The sequence below is a fragment of the Nylanderia fulva genome, unplaced genomic scaffold (assembly GCF_048542155.1).
Source record: "Nylanderia fulva isolate GAGA-0341 unplaced genomic scaffold, ASM4854215v1 Scaffold12, whole genome shotgun sequence".
Lineage (NCBI taxonomy): Eukaryota > Metazoa > Arthropoda > Insecta > Hymenoptera > Formicidae > Nylanderia > Nylanderia fulva.
In genome coordinates this window covers 132,595-150,186 of record NW_028189409.1, presented here as the reverse complement: position 1 = coordinate 150,186, position 17,592 = coordinate 132,595, and the positions used below count along the sequence as shown (strand labels likewise).

Below are 17,592 nucleotides of genomic sequence, written 5' to 3'. Positions count from 1 at the left end.
TTGTGCCCGAACAGTGTTAGTAATAAAGCTTATTGTCATCAATCAACAGGAGTTTTCTTTTCCGCGGGTTCCGATATTCTTTATAACGCGAAACTTGCCTCTAAGCTCCACATCGTGTTCGCTGCTCTGGGGTCAGTGGAGCCAAGCATATCGCGGAACACCGATAATTGTGGATCTGCGCAGCCGCCGGGAAATGCTACCGACACGTACTATACACGTACAAGACCTAAAACCCACGCACGGGCTCAGCCGAAAAAACGAGAATAACAAAAACAATGATTCCTTCCTCAACACCGAATCCGAAGGCGAGGGAGGAGAATAATAACACCGACACCGAGGAAGAAAATCCGGACGACCCCGCTGCCGAAAACAATAACGACTTATAACAACCGGAACCCAACAAAGACACGTCACTAGTTAACGAAATGTTGAAGGATACGGACGACGTCTTGAAAGAGATTGAGAAGATCCTGGCGGAAACCGATCAGCCGTCGACCTCTGCTCCGTCTTCTAAACCGCCGGTATGGCCACCACCATCCCGCCTCCCCCCCCCCCCGAGTTGCGACGGTTCGATTACGGGTACTTTTTAGCAAGGAAGACACAGATAGGCACTGTGTAACAGAATTGAGCACTGTGCATAGGTGCTTGCTGAAACGGTTTTTGATTCTCAACATAGCCGCTAGTTCGCGCTCAATTGGTTGTGCCTGTTTATTACACCAGATTTCTGTACTATATAAATAATAATATATATTATCTTGTGTATAGGTGCCACAAACAAAAAAGAAGATTTAATTGAGTTGTATAAAAATAAAAATAAATCTAATTTGTTTTAGAATACTAAATATTAAAAGTATTTATTTAAAATACTAAATATTAATAAAGTATTTATTTAGAATACTGAATATTAATTAAATTAATATCTTGAAGATGGACGAGGGCAATAATAGATTTGTTTTTGAATTGTTGGAAAAACCAAATTTATATAGCGCAGTTCAACAAGTAATGATAATGATTTAAATGATGAGTCAAGCAGCGATTCAGAGAGCATTCTATCATCTAGCAGTGAAGAAGAAGATGTATTATTATTTCTCTTAATGAAATATTTAATAACTGGTCGAAAGAAACATCGTGTTGAAAACTATTTATAAGTAGTTGATTCCTGGACTAATTAAGAATTTAAAGAACATTTAAGATTAAAACGATGTGTTGATTTTAAAACTAATTAGTAAGTATACATTGTATATATTACAGTTGTAATTATGTAATTATATGTATATTATGCAAAATTTTAAAAAGCATTAATGTTTTTTAGATAAGTTAGAATTATCTGGTTTTATACCATCACATGGTTTTGGAGTAAAGCTCATATCAGCCAAATTAAGCCTTTTGTTATTCTTATGGTACATTGCTAACACTGAACCATTAAGAACAATGGCAGATAAATTTAACGTTTCTATTGCATCGGTATTTCGAGTTTTACGACGAGTAATAGTTTGGCTCCTGACTAAATTGGATACAATCATTAGATGGCCACAAGGATATACTGTTTTAGATATTTGTGAACAGTTTTTCAAAAAGCGAGGAATTCCAAACGTTTTAGGAGCAATTGATGGCACCCACATTTGTATAGAGAAATCTGTGACCGATGCGTGCGATTACTGCAATCGAAAAAAAATATTTTTCTATTATATTACAAGCCAGTTGCAGATGCAGATTTGAAATTTACAAATATATATTGTGGTGAGCCTGATTCACTTCACGATGCACGTGTCTTTAGAAGATCTCCATTTTATGAATTAGCATCCACTAATCACATGTTATTTCCTAATGATACATTTATATTAGGTGATTCCGCATATCCATCTTTACCGTGGCTTGTTCCGCCATTCAGAGATAATGGTCACTTGACACCTCAACAAATCGAATTTAATTATCTGCATTCTTCGACGCGAATGTTGGTTGAAAGAGCTTTTGGTCAACTAAAAGGACGTTTTCGTCGTATTAAATTTTTCACTGAATATCGCAAATTATCTTTTATAACTAATACAGTTGTAGCATGTATACTGCACAATTATTGTATTGACGAAAATGATTTTTGTGAGTTTCCTGAAATTTATGACAATTTTGATTTAAACAATGTACCAGTTGAAGAATTTAATAATGTAATAGGAATAAATCGTCGGATGCAAATATTCCAGGAAATGTTTTCTGATTATTTATATATTAATTTTTTTTAAATATAATAAATAAATAATAAATCATAATAAAATATATTTTTACAAATATTTTTATTTAAAACACGATATACACCTCTTCCTTCTCGGCCATAGAGCTAAACGCGATGTTATTGCGAGAATTAAGCAAGAAAATTAAGGAATTTGGAAATTTGTATCCTATGGATTCAAATTTGTATCCTATGTATCCTATGAAGGAGGAGGTGTATATCGTGTTTTATATTAAAAGAGCCGATCAATATTCTTATTATTGTTTATTCGCGTTTGGGCCTAATTACGACGCTTTAGGGGGTGAAAGCATTGAGAAAAGAATTGTTTCGTAAGTGTCTGAATAGCTCAGTTGGAAGAGCATTCGCTCGGCAAGCGGAAGGTCTCGGGTTCGATTTCCGATTTTAGCCAACTTTCGGACCAATATTTTTCTCGCTTATTTCTTTACAGGGGAAGTTAAAAGAGAAACAAGGAGAATTCTTGAGATCCCAACCATAGGATACAAATTCTCAGATTCCTTAATTTACTTACTTAATTTCGCAATAATATCGCGTTTAGCTCTATGGCCGAGAAGGAGGAAGTGTATATCGTGCTTGATATTAATAGTTATAAAATTATACCTCGTAATTTTAAAATTGTGCAACATAATTTGACGCTTCCTATTAATATTTTTATTAACATAGAAATACTGCAAAATTTGTCTATCTGAATTGTAATTTACAATTATATTTAAAAGAGATATAAACATAGATAGAAGATAAAAAGTATGAATTTAAAACCTTTTCTCCTCAAATTCATGTTTACAATAAGTACGCGTCTAACAACATATGCTTTTTCCAATCAACGCGATGAATTTTAATATCAAAAATATATTATTATTATTATTCAATATATTATTATTCCATTTGCTTCTCTATTATTTTTCGTTTCTTACTATTTTTAAATGATAAATGTTGAATCTTTATTAACAACGTAAAATTTGTACAACAATGTTACACCATGAACATAAAATTCGAAGAAAGATAAAAATCCGTTATACTAAAATCGAAAAACAATTAAAATATCTTGAAATTTTTCTATAGCTCATCAATTAGAATATGAAAAGGGAGCTACTATGTAATTTACGCACATCTTTACGTATAATTAATTTAGGAATCGTAATATTGAAATAATTATCGACCCATGAAGATTAATCGAATAAAATAATTTAAAAATATTATAATTTACACATAAAAGAAAAAATATATATGAAACTAAACACAGTCTGTGTGTGTAAATTTATAGTACGAATTTTTAATAGATATCTCTGGCTGATTTAATACTTTAATTTATTAAAAACTCCATTTTCATCTCGACTAAGAGCCAAAAGCGATGTTATTGCGACAAATTAAGATTAGAAATTTTTGGAAACTGAGGAATTTGAATCCTATGGTTGGGATCTCAGAAATTCCCCTTGTTCCTTCTCTTAACATCCCCTGTAAGAAAAAGACGAGAAAAATATTGGTCCGAAAGTCGGCTGAATCGGGAATCGAACCCGAGACCTTCCGCTTGCCGGGCGACTGCTCTTCCAACTTTAATTTATATTTAAAAGTAATTCTGACACTAATTAAATATTGTAAAAAGGAAAGAAGTGTCGTTTATTAATTTTCTCAGACATTTAAATCAAAGTTAATGATAATTTAATTTAATTCTTACTTACACAATTAAAATAAATTTAATGTTTCACATATTGCCAAGAATAAAATGACAAGTATATAAAAGAATGTCACCGCATTGAAAGTATTATTAAATTAAGAAATATTTTTATTTCTATATTGCTATATGTTGCGGATTGCGCTGATAATACAATTTTTATCGGGAATAAAGTAGAAGAGGGGATTGACTGTTAACAGCGGAAATATCGTTTAAAAACACTTTATTCTGAATTTCACAGATAACTAAAGTTCACATGTAATAATTAAGCACACTCGACGAACGGTGGAAAAAAATTCAACGGGAACGTACGGAAATCTTGCGCTTGATCGGCCTTGCTGCGCGCGTACGCGACGGAAATCTTGGGCAGAACTATGCGGTAGTTTCGAACGCGACGAAAATCTTCTCGTGACAATGTTAACGAAAGATCGCAGTGATCAAGAGCCGAACGCGGATGCGCGACGCACCGTTCGCGAGATCGAGGTCTTGAAGAGTCTCCGTAACGCTGTAATGTCGGGGCACGTGGTGACACGTGCGATAGTAACGGCAGCCGTAATGTGCGTGTAGTTCACAAAAATGAACGGAACTAACTGAAAATATTGCGGGCACGATATTATACAAATCTTGCCAATGACCGGCGGAAAGGAATCACTTTCGTAGCTCGACGGATTATTTTAACAACGCGGCATACAAGTTTTCAGTAACTAGATGACGTGTTAATACACCAAGAGCCGGAACAAGAAGAAGAACGGAAGAAGAAGAAGGATATTAGCGACTCAAGATAGGCAGAAACGGGGGTGCGCGACAGATCATAATCGATACACCGCGCACTCAAGTTGGCGAAAAAGGATCGCGAATGCGAATTACACTGAGGCGTGACAAGGATCGGCTATGCGCGATGCCTCGTTTGCGAGGAAAATTCGTGATTCGCGAACTCGACGATTGACGCGTCTCAATATGTCCGATCGCGCGACATTCAACGTTTCGCGGAGACTCTCAAGCATATTAAACGGTTCCGGAACACTATATAAATCATTTATTTGATACAAATAAATATTTATCTAGTAGTTAAAAGCTCTTGATAAAAATATATAGTAAAAACGTAGATATTTACTCAATTATCGTAGCTCGACGGATTCTTTTAACAACGCGGCATACGAGTTTTCGGTAACTAAATGACGTGTTAATACACCAAGAGCCGGAACAAGAAGAAGAACGGAAGAAGAAGAAGGATATTAGCGACTCAGATAGGCAGAATTATCATTTATTCAAGTAATATCTACGACAAAATAATAAAGGTCGTTTAGTCTCCAATAACTCGTCTAAGAGTCTTGACGTGTTGTCAAACCGACATTGTTCGTTCTTGACATCTTAAAATTATAATTTTATTTTCATTTTTACAAGTATGTTTTGCTTCTTTTTATCATTTTGTAATATTGTTAGTGAAGTAATTTTGTTTTTTATTGTATTAATCTCTGTCTATGTATATTTAGATCACTTGATAAGGACTCAAAGAAGGGTCGAAACGTTGTGATTGAATAAATAATATTTGCCAGTACGGTTGAGAGAAGATTCTTACCTTTTTTTTTTTAAATATATAGTGTAATATATAGTATAAAGGCTTGTAAGAGCTATAATAAAGACATTAAATGTAGTAAAGTAAGAAATAAAAATTATTTAATTATTAATGTGAGTAAAAGGTTAACATAATAAATACGAACAATGTACAATAACAGAAGAAGAAAAATTAAATCAATAAGCGGACGTTTTGGTACAATTTTTTATACCATTTTCAGCGCAAAACGAAATCTTAATACATACTTTAAAATTCTATTAAAAAACAAACGTAAAATTAAATACAAAGTCATAATAATTAAATCTGTCAAATTCGGACGCATATCAGTCAAAATCAAACTCAAATTATATCACTATTAAATAATTATCGCAGTAAAATCTAATATGATTAAATTTTATAATGCAGTTATGTATGTGTCAGATTGATGGAAGAATACATGTCAAAAAAGATATGAATCATATATAATTGTTCAACATAGTTGTGCCTTTCACGTGTCATTTTGAGATATTTATTAAATTGAAATTTAATTAAAAATGACATTAATATATTCTGGAAGGTAAATGACATATGAAGAATTAAACCTTTAATACAAATCAACGCAATTAATTACAAAGTTCAAAATCCAAAAAACTAATCAGTTGAACAGCATAAATTAAAAAACTGTTAAGAAACTTACACGATATCAGAAAATGAGGTAATATCGGAATAAATCACAATAACAAATATTACAAAATATGTCTGAACTCGATAACTGTTCGCAAAGAACTAGGATTAACGATCAGTTTAAGGTCGTGTGATGTGTTGTTTATTAAGATTGTGTTTGTGACTTCGCTAGCTTAGGTAGTCTATCTATAATGTTAGTATATGTTATATGTCAGGGAGACATTCAGTATCAGTTTGTAAATTCAAACTATTACTCTGCCTTTTTATAAAAATCATCTCAGAAATGAGTCTTTTTCTATAAAAGGATTCTTTATCAAGGATTTTCACATTATCCCAGATAAATTCATGATTATGATCCAATCTATGTTCAGTGATGATTGATTTAATGCTGTTAGATTTATTAATTTGTTTTTTATGTTCCATAGTTCTTGTATGTAATTTCCTACTTGTGTGTCCAACGTACGAGGCATTACAATCATTAGATTCTATCTTATAAACCACGTTTATTAGTGAGTTCGTAGGGATAGGATCTTTCTGTGGTTTAATGAATTTGTTAAGTTTATTTAAACTGCGATATGAAAGTTTTGTATCTATGCTTTTAAAAATATTTTTAAATTGTTCAGAGACAAGTTAGGTAAATATGGAATGGTGAAAAATGAGGTGTTAATATTTGATTGGTTAACATTGTTTGAAATAATGCTTTCCGAATTAGAAATTAAAAATTTTAATCTCTTATTAATATTCTCAAAAATGAAACTGTTCAAAATTGCAAAAAAAAATCATTATAATTAATTCAAGTTAATTATTTCGGTCGTGTGAAATCGACATTTGCGTATATAAATATACCAAAAAACCGATTAAAAATGGTTCACCGGAGACAAACAAGTAGGCAATAAATTAGGATTAGTATAAAAAATATGTCAATTATCACAACATAGTTCAACCGAAAATATCTGATACCGTCCTAATCAGCCTCGTAAGAGACATGCGCCGCGCAATCACGTCGCTTCCGAAAGCCAATCGATCACGTTATCGAGCGTTTTGCGCATGCCAGGCGCGTACTTATTTCGCACAGATCACGGGCAGCCAATTACGACAGGCGCCCTCGCGTCACCTTCGTCTCTTTTAAATTAACAGAAATTAATTGGCGCATTAAAATTAGTGGGGCTTCAACACCGCAATGATAAAAAAAGCGCTCAAAAAATTGCGCCGCCGAGTCTTTGAGTTCTTACACGCCAAACCGTTGTTAAACCGCTTGTAAAACCGTACTAACAACCGTACTTAATTCGCTTGTCTATTGTTAAACAATTTCGGATCTCTAATTGGAACTCTTTGTTGAATTTTGTAAATTGTGTCAGTAATTAAACTCTTGTGTTAATTAAATAACGTGGCTTAGTTTATTGAGCTCTTCAGTTCACGCTCTCCTTCACGCGTTCGCGCACATATTTTTGGTCCTTCGAGCCGGATTTTAGTCGTTGCGCCGGCAACCGCACGTGTGTGAACGTCCTTGAAGACGAGAGTATAACGTGCCTGAAAAAAAAACACAATGAGTGCTACAGTATAGATGCCACTACACTACTAGACAGTCAGCGTGAGATCCAAGTTAGAATCTCACGCTCTGTGGAGTACCTGAAGAAGATGGGCGTCCCCAACATCACCTCCAGTGCCGTTGCTACCTGCATCAGGATTCTCGATCAAGCTTGGGAGAAATTCGAAGCCCAGTACGATCTGCTATGCATTGCCCTGAAAGATAGGTTCAGGGACAGTGTGTACGTCACCTCAGAACTCCACGACCTAACTGAAAATGCGTACGTACAGCAACGGAGCATTCTGGACGACGCTGAACGCACTCGATCCGCCTCGGAAACCGTTAAGTTGAACGAAGCCGCTCCTCGAACCGCATGACCTCGTGTCAGGATCCCTCAGTTTTCGGAAACCTTACTCCGAGTGGCCAACTTTCCGGCACCTCTTTCTGTCCGTCATCGGTGAGAACGCCACTATCTCCAACATCGAACGCCTGCATCATCTTCGTTCGAGTTTGCAAGGACAAACTGAAAGGTTAATAAGCTCGTTACCAGTGACAGAAGATAATTATGAACGTGCATGGGCAATACTGTGTAAACATTATGAAAATGAGAGGGAACTTATCCGATGCAATTTCGCCGCATTCACCGCCGTGCCGAGGATGAAGAGTGGAACCGCCGAGGAACTGCACCGTATTCGTATAACGCTGCCGTCACAGTCGTCAAGGCGCAGAAAAGTATAGGTCGTCCCATTGACACATACAGAATAGACCTTCTGAACCACCTGATCATCGAACAATTCGACGCACACACTCGCATGGAATGGGAGAATTCCATATCCGACTCAGTAGTGATATAAGGCGGGTTCTAACGCAGGTCCTCTGAGCGGGGTGCGGGGCGAGGGGATATCTTGAGGGCGCGGGGGGATGACGTCACGCGGGGCGGGGGTTTTCATAGGCGAAAGGTCCCCAAGCATGTTTAACAGATGTTTATCTTTATGAGGGAAGGGGGAAGGTCCCAAGCATGTTCACAGGTATTTATCTGTGTGATTTATGACTGTCCAAATTTAAAACCGAGCACTACAAAATCCATAAAACTCATTTTTATGGGCATTTTATTGTTCTGACATACGGAAGGGAATTGAGATTTTAGCGCCAATGCTGCGACGAACTGTCAAAATGTTATTTATAGGCGGTACGAGTGTAATAGCGCTGACGTTCGGCAGCTTTGTATTCTCGCAGAAAATCTCCCATAAACGAGAGCGAAAACAACTTCCTTATTTTTTTTTTAATTGTAACACATTGGCGCCAACGTTCGGCTGCTCGAATTTCTAATCGAGAGCATTCTAAAATCCATAAAAAAAATCTTTGTTTCACATTTTATGGTGTTACAACCAACCCCTCTTCCACCTCTATTTTTTGTCCGCCGATCCCGGCGTCTTGCTTGCGCGTCATAGTATAAGTCCGACCTCGGCGTGTTGCTTGCGCGCTATAGTATAAGTCCGATCCCGGCGTGTTGCCTAGAGAAATAGGTACACACCATAAACTAGACGCAATCCAAGATGGCCGACACTAGCGGACGACGCCACCAGGCGGCGCGACGGCGAGCACAGAAGGAAACCGCATCCACCATCTAGGTGCAACCCCATGACCAAAGACTAGAGACACGAGCGGAAGGCGAAGCCGCTACTTCTAGTTCCGGCGTCAACGAGTGAACACCGATTCCCGCGTAGCTCCGTCCCGATCTAGGTGACGCCGTTTCGACGCGTGCTAAATCCGATTGAATGTCTAACATCCCAACTAGAAAATCAACGAATTGTAACCGAGCGACCTAGATAATATAAAATCTTATTCTTCGATTCATATCTCGTTATATTCTAAAAGTATAAGTTTGTTAGTTATAATCGCCGCCTCACGGCTTTCATTGTCTTTGTATTAAGGGTAAAATAAATTGTTAGAAGTATAGTCGAATCGCGAAGTGGTTGTGTTTATTCAACGATCTGTCCTCATACGAGAATCCCCTTTTCCTTGCGGACGACTCGCCCCGCCGATGTGGAAGTTAACACGAGAGCCTCGAGCACGCGACCACAGAACAGCGCATCCGCCCACGCGACAAGGTTAGCAGAGCCGTCAAACAAGGATATTAACAGAGAAGACGCGCCATCACGGTAAGCGATTTGTTATATCAATACGTGTCTCCGAACACGTGGTCGTCAACCCACGCCGTCGCCATATCCACGCGTCTCTCCGAACACGTAGTCGTCGACCCACGCCGTCGCCATATTTGCGCGTCTCCTCGAGCACATGGTTGGCGCATAACGCCGTCGTTATATCCACGCGTCTCTCCAAACACGTGGTGGTCAACCCACGCCGCCGCCATATTTGCGTGTTTCCTCGAGTACATGGGTGGCGCATAACGCCGTCGCCATATCCACGCGTCTCTCCGAACACGTGGTCGTCAACCCACGCCGTCGCCATATTTGCATGTTCCTTCGAGCACATGGCTGGCGCATAACGCCGTCGCCATATCCACACGTCTCCCCGAACACGTGGTCGTCAACCCACGCCGCCGCCATATTTGCGTGTCTCCTCGAGCACATGGGTTGCGCATAACGCCGTCGCCATATCCACGCGTCCCTCCGAACACGTGGTCATCAACCCACGCGACCGCCATACCTGCGCGTCTTCTCGAGCACATGGCTGGCGCATAACGCCGTCGCCATACCCACGCGTCTCTTCGAACACGTGGTCGTCAGCCCACACCGCCGCCATATTTACATGTCTCTTCGAACACGTGGTCGACAATCACGCTGCCACCGTATTTGTACGATTATCCTGACCACGCACCCGGTTTCGGAATCTCACCTCGTAACCATCGTACATAACGCAGTTAACGTGCTCGCACGTCCTTGCGTGTACACGACTACCGTAACCTCGTATCATAGCCGCCTCGTGTTTCACTAGCTTGCGTTCATAAATTCCCACCATCGCTACCTCAAATATCCCTAGCTCGCGGGCGTCCGTAAACCATTCTATTCCTACCCCCGAATAGGAATGGTATATGGGTGTTCGCTAACCCTCGCTATTACGACTTCTGTCCGGACATGTAAGCGACCATAACCTCACAGAACAAAGTGCGTTCGTAAACTATTTTATCACTACCTCCGGTAGTAAAAGCCTACAGATACTCGGAACTCACCTTGCCGCCACCTGGGATGCTACAAACACGTGGCCCTCCTCGACTGCCACTACCTTTGCTCCACGATCCGCGCATGATGCTCCGCGAGTTCATTGTCAGTAGTTACGCGAATCACTGTGCAATGTTGAGATAATGTGCCCCCGAACTCCTAGCTCTAATAACTCGGGTCCCGGCCCCCTATCCCTTCTATACCGAATAAGTAGCATTCGCTTGTTGTACTATAGCCATATTTCATAGACATCTCACCACGCGCACAGTCATTTGCGATCACTGTTTTACTAATTTAAAACCCCCACAACAGAGCCTACACGAGCGCGTAGTACGTCATTATATCACTCTGGGAGACGATTCGCGTCACAAGAAGTGTGCCTTCTGTTTCCGAATCCTAGTAGGAACTGTCGCTGTGCGCGACGCAACCTGCGGGGTCTGCCCTAGAACCTTGAGCGGCTTCCTCTCATATCTCTCCCGTTGCGAGGAAGCCTCTCATAACGATCCGGAACCGACTTTCATTATAATTCGGGAATTTCGGGTTTAGCCCCTTATCAAAAAATTTGGTCTTCGTGATCTTCGGGATTACGTGGGTAAATTCGCCGCCCATCGCCCCTGGGACGTAACAATGGGCATTTTATTGTTCTGACATACGGAAGAGAATTGAGATATTAAGGCTGACGTTGCGACGAACTGGCGTAACGTTATTTATAGATGGTGTAAATGTAAAAGCGCTGACGTTCGGCAGCTTTGTATCCTTGCGGAAAATCTCCCATAAACGGGAGAGAAATTTTTTTTTTTTTTTAATTGCAACACATCGGCGCCAACGTTCGGCTGTCTTACTCCTCCACACATAAAACAGCAACGCGACATGGGAAACTATTTTTTAAGATACACTAAATGCTAAAAAAGAATACAGAATTAGGTAAAATACATATAAGGAGGATGAGAGCGCGTCAAGCCATAGTACGATTTGTGAATGCATAGATGCAGTGGTGAAAAAGTTTAGTGATTACTTTCTTGCGCCAGTGGCATAATAGTGATTAGAAAAAAAAAATATAAAAAACGCAGAGCATATTGAGCGCAATTTATTGAAGCGGTCCCTCCAAGTCGCCACCTTAAGCGAATTTTTTGAATGGTTGCAACAGTGCAACGAATTTATCGCACAGCTTAAAGAATGCAACCGTGTCAAGCGTCCGCGACTCTCGATTGGACATAGACAATTTATGGTGGCTACAATAGTGCGACTCGAGAGTGTAAAGGTACGCTTGCAGAGACGATATATGTGTATTGGTGGTGAATACAGTAGCGGTGGCAATATCGATGGCAGCAATAACGCGCAAAGACTCGTTTGGTGAGAAATCGATACGGCGTTTGAAAGTCGTATACTGACCGGTGCGGTAATGCAGACTATATTGAACCGCGACAATTTTTGGAAAATGCTAAAGACATTGTAATTGAGAACGTGCAAAATGTGTTGCAGAGACACATCAGTGTGAAGGTGAACACTGTATTCAACGGCGAGTTTGTATCTGGTGATAACCATGCCAATAAAAGTGTCAATACGAGAAACTTTGAACTTCGCACGTCTAATTTACGCGAGTGATACGAGCGCCACGTTATCGAGCCCACGCTAGCATCGCTAGAAGAGTTCCAGGAACGCGATAGCGGTTGGGCATTGTCGCGAATAATTAATTTAACTGTAAATATAAATAAGTACAATCCAATGCGCACGGGATATCATATCAAATTACCGCGAGAAATTGTGACAAAGAGAGCGGTGGTTAATGTGCGATCAGCGGACAATGCGTGTTTCGCATGGTCAGTGGTGGCCGCTCTTTATCCTGCTGAAAGAGACACGGATCGAGAATCCTCCTATTCGCATTACACAACAGTGCTGAATCTCCAGAACATTAAGTTTCCAGTGACTTTGAATCAAATTAAAAAGTTTGAACTTGCAAACGACATCTTCGTAAACGTGTACAGCATCGAGAACAACATTGTCCCGCTACGTCTTTCAGAGAAAAAAAAGACAGACACGTCAATTTGCTGTACGTGTAAGACAAAAACAGCGTTGGACATTTTGCTTGGATAAAGAATTTATCTCGACTTGTCAGTGCGCAACTGAGTAAAAAGAAATGTAGAAGATATATCTGTGATCGGTACGTATATATTTATTAAACTAAAATTTAAAAAATAATTTTAATTAAAATTATAATTTTTTATTTTACAGATGCTTACACTATTTCAATTCGGAAGACAAGTTGCAGACGCATACTGTAGACTGTGGAAAATTGAATGACTGCGCTATCCGATTACCGAGCGATAAGGACAAGTGGCTCAGCTTTGACAACTACAACAGAAAGGAGCGGCTTCCGTTCGTGATGTACGCCGACTTGGAATGCGTTTTGAAAAAGATGGAAGAAGAAAAAACTTATCAACACTATCAAGTATTTAGCCTAGCTTATTATGTACATTGCTCGTACGACAATTTATTATCTATTTATAATTCCCGCCGTAGTGTCGATTGCGTGGCGTGGTTTGCCGAAGAACTAAAAAAATTTAGCAATACGTGTAAAAAATATTGTAAGTACAAACGTCCCCATAATAAATTTAACATCTGACGAGTGGGCAAAACTTCGCAGCGCAACGCATTGTCATATATGCGAAAAACCGTTTGAGCAAGACGATGCACGCGTTCGCGACCATTGCCATCTCACCGGACGGTCCAGAGGTCCCCCACACTCAAATTGCAATTTAAATTATAAAGAATCTTTTTGTATTCCGATAGTTTTTCATAATCTGTCCGGTTACGACGCGCATTTCATTATCGAGGACATAGCCACAGTGTTCGAAGGGGGAATCGAATTACTTCCGATAACGAAAGACAAATACATTTCATTCTCGAAAACTGTTAGATTGACGCAAAACAACAATTCGAAAAATCATATTAAATTACGTTTCATAGACTCATATAAATTTCTCAGTGCTAGTCTTGACAAATTGGTGTCTTTTCTGAATAAAGACAAATTAAAAATTTTACAATCACAGTTTCAAAATTTACCTAGTGAAAAATTCAATCTTTTGACACGGAAAGGTGTCTTTCCATATGAATATATAGACTGTATCGACAAATTGCAAGATGCATGTTTACCACTGCGCGAATCATTTTACAGTTCTTTAACCGGTGAAAAAGTATCCAAGAGTGATTATGCACACGCCGAGAACGTATGAAACCGATTCTCCCTTCGAACGCTAGGCAAATATAGTGATTTATATTTAAAAATTGATGTCTTGTTATTGGCAGACATATTTGAAAATTTTCGCGACAGTTGTATAAAAAGTTATGGGCTTGACCCTACGTATTACTATACTCTTCCGGAATATACATGGGACGCCATGTTAAAACATACAAATATAAAATTCGAATTATTAACAGACATTGACATGGTTATGTTTATCGAACGGGGTATACGCGGCGGTCTTATTGTTAGTCAATGTTCAGGTCGATACGCACATGTTAATAACAAGTACATGCAATCGTACGACCCATCGAAACCTACCTCATCCTACCTCATGTACTTAGATATAAATAATTTGTACGGATGGGCAATGTGTCAACCATTGCCGTATGCCGATTTTCGATGGGTCGACGATGTATCGAATTTCGACATCTCATCTATCGCACTCGATTTGCCTACAGGTTATATCTTTGAAGTAGATTTAGAGTATCCGCAACATTTTCATGATGCACACATTGATCTACCGTTTTGTCCGACACGCGACAAGCCGCCAAGCAAGCGGAAGTATAAGCTCCTCGCAACGCTTTACGATAAGAAGCGTTACGTGATTCACTACCGCAACTTGCAGCAGTGCACGCGTCACGGGCTTCGCGTTACAAAAATATACCGCATACTACAATTTACTCAATCAGCATGGCTTAAAAATTATATCAAACTTAATACAGAGTTTAGAACACAAGCGAAAAATAATTTTGAAAAAAATTTATATAAATTAATTAATAATGCGGTATTTGGCAAAACGATGGAAAATGTGCGTAATCATGTGAATGTAAAATTATTAACAAAGTGGGACGGACGATACGGCGCAGAGGCAATGATCGCGAAACCAAATTTTTATAGTACAAGTATATTTTCGGAAAAGTTGGTTGCCATAGAATTACGAAAACTCGAAGTAAAACTATATAAACCAATCTATGTCGGCATGTGCATACTCGACATATCGAAAGTATGTCTTTATGAATTTCATCATGAATACATGTCACCGCTCTATCGTGACAAATGCCGGGTAATGTATACCGACACAGACAGTTTAATATACCACATTGAATGTGAAAACGTCTATAAAAATTTGAAGCGTGATATCGCTTGATTTGATACAAGCGATTACGCTGTGGACAATGCGTACGGTATACCGCTTGAGAATAAAAAAATGCCGGGTCTTATGAAAAATGAGAATAACGGCGCGATAATGACCGAATTCGTCGGACTTAAAGCAGAAATGTATGCTTTGCGGGTGGATAGTAAAAAAGACACTAAAAAAGCAAAAGGTGTCAAAAGTAACGTCGTAGCGCGTAGTATAACATTCGACGATTATACGCGCTGCCTTAATGACGAGATTGAAATAATGCGACAACAATCTTGCACAAGATTGAAATTGCATAAAGTGTATACCATCCGCGAGACGAAAATTGCTCTAAGTCCCTACGATGACAAGCGGTATGTCGTACTTGATTCGACCGACACTTTACCATGGGGACATTACCGAATACCGTTGTAAATAAACTATATTTAATATATGTATTTCACATTTTTTATAAATATTGTAAGGAAAGAATGTATTAAAAATAAAAATTTAGTATATTTCAAATTCTTCATATATTTATTTTTTATATATGTTGTACACACATTATATATTTTTTCTTTTTTCTTTTGATTAATTAATAAATACAATCTGTATGAATTAAATCATATTGTTCTTATGTATCCAAGAATTGTCAAATCCCAGCCATTTCACGTAAATCTCGTCACCTCTTCTGATACATGTTCGGATAATTTGCACGATGCAGCTCGTTAGATTCTCGTTCTTTCAGGCTCTTGCCTCGTTCTTCGCGTTAGGTAGTCGTTATAGCGTTGTTCACTTCCGTCCTTGACCCATTCGAAAATCGTCTTTGACTCGTTCGCAACCTTTTTCACAGTCGTTTCTGATCCGTTCGTAGCCGCTTTTGAATCGATCGTAGCCGTCCCTGACCCGTTCGCAACCCTTATTGAGTTGTTGATAGCCTCGTATGTAACCTTTAAGGACTCGTTCGCAGCCCTGCTTGACATGTTCGTAACCTCGATCGTAGCTGTTGCGTTCACCATCGTTTCCAGGTCGTTCACTGCTGCTTCCGAGTCGTTCACTGCTGCTTCCGGGTAGTTCATTGTTGCCACTCATTGTTGTTTGGTAGCACGTTGATGATCCTTCGTAGCTGTTCTAGAACCTTTCGTATCTACTCAAGAATCTCTTCTAGCCGTATCACAACTATTTTATAAATGTTTCTGAGTCGTTCACAGCCGCTCATTCAGGTTGATAGTCGTTTCTGAATTAGCGTTAGCCGCGCGATGAAGTTCGTTTATCGCAGTCTGTAATGTTCGCACGTCCTTCTCCAACATAGTTAGTTTCTCGTCTGATTCTTTTTGTTGATCCATCAATCTTTTAATACAGGATTCCACATACAGTTTGTTGGCGGCATCGGTGTCAGCCTCAGGTTGCGCTACACGGCGAATCTTGCGCGATCTTACGTCATAGTCCGTAACGACGCGACATAGAGCGTTTTCATGCACGTAACTTTTCATTAATCTATTCCAAAGACCGCTTGTGCCGGTTCTATCATTTCTTGGTTCGAATAATCCAATTTTATTGATAGGCATTTTGATGCGAGTGACGCAGATGGACTGATTAGTTTGTCGGGACTCTGTTTAATTTATAATAATGCCCGCTTCCCGAAGTTCCTCGATGATCGACAGGATCTCGTTGTCGTGCGCGTTGTTGCCGGCTTGGCGCAAAGCGTCGAGCAATCGTAGGCGATTCACTAGCTCTTTGGGGTCGTCCCAGGGCACGTAATCAACCTTATTGTCGGTTAGCGCCATAGCGTGAGGCATTCCCCTGCCAGATTTTGGGTAGTCCGATTCAATCCGTGTCAACGGTGCAATTACATATTTGTACTTGTCCCCCTTGCTACTCTTCACACGACCTTGCGCATCAAAATTGCGTTTATGCGCGTTTGTCACCAATAATATGTGCTTGTATTTTCGCAAATCGTCCTCCTGGTAAACAGGCCTTCTCTTGAAGATCAACTCGTACAATCCAGGCGTTCCAATGTACCGCGTGTTGCCTATGATTATATTGTCATCTTTGTCAATCGCGAATTGCTTGTTTCCGATGCGCATTTCATTCTTGCCGAAATAGACTCCGTGTACATTATCAATCTCTTTTTTTTTATCAGCACCGAGGAGAGAGTATTGTACTTTTGTCCTAATGGTCCCAAATCCTTTTGCATCATTTGTTGGCCTTCCGACGATTTTAACCAGTTTCGAAGGGATATTTCAGACAGGTTACGCGTGATTTTGAACATATTTTCGTCTACGAGTGTTTTGGGTATCACAGGTTGTGCGCTTTTCGGTGTAAAGGTTATCGACAGTGAAGCGTCCAATGGCTTCGAAATATC

At 39.3% G+C, this 17,592-nt stretch overlaps 1 pseudogene; it reads left to right on the top strand.

Moving 5' to 3' along the window:
- Nucleotides 1-425: 425 nt before the first annotated feature.
- Nucleotides 426-2,237, top strand: LOC114944392 (uncharacterized; annotated as a pseudogene).
- The last annotated feature ends 15,355 nt before the right edge of the window (nucleotides 2,238-17,592 follow it).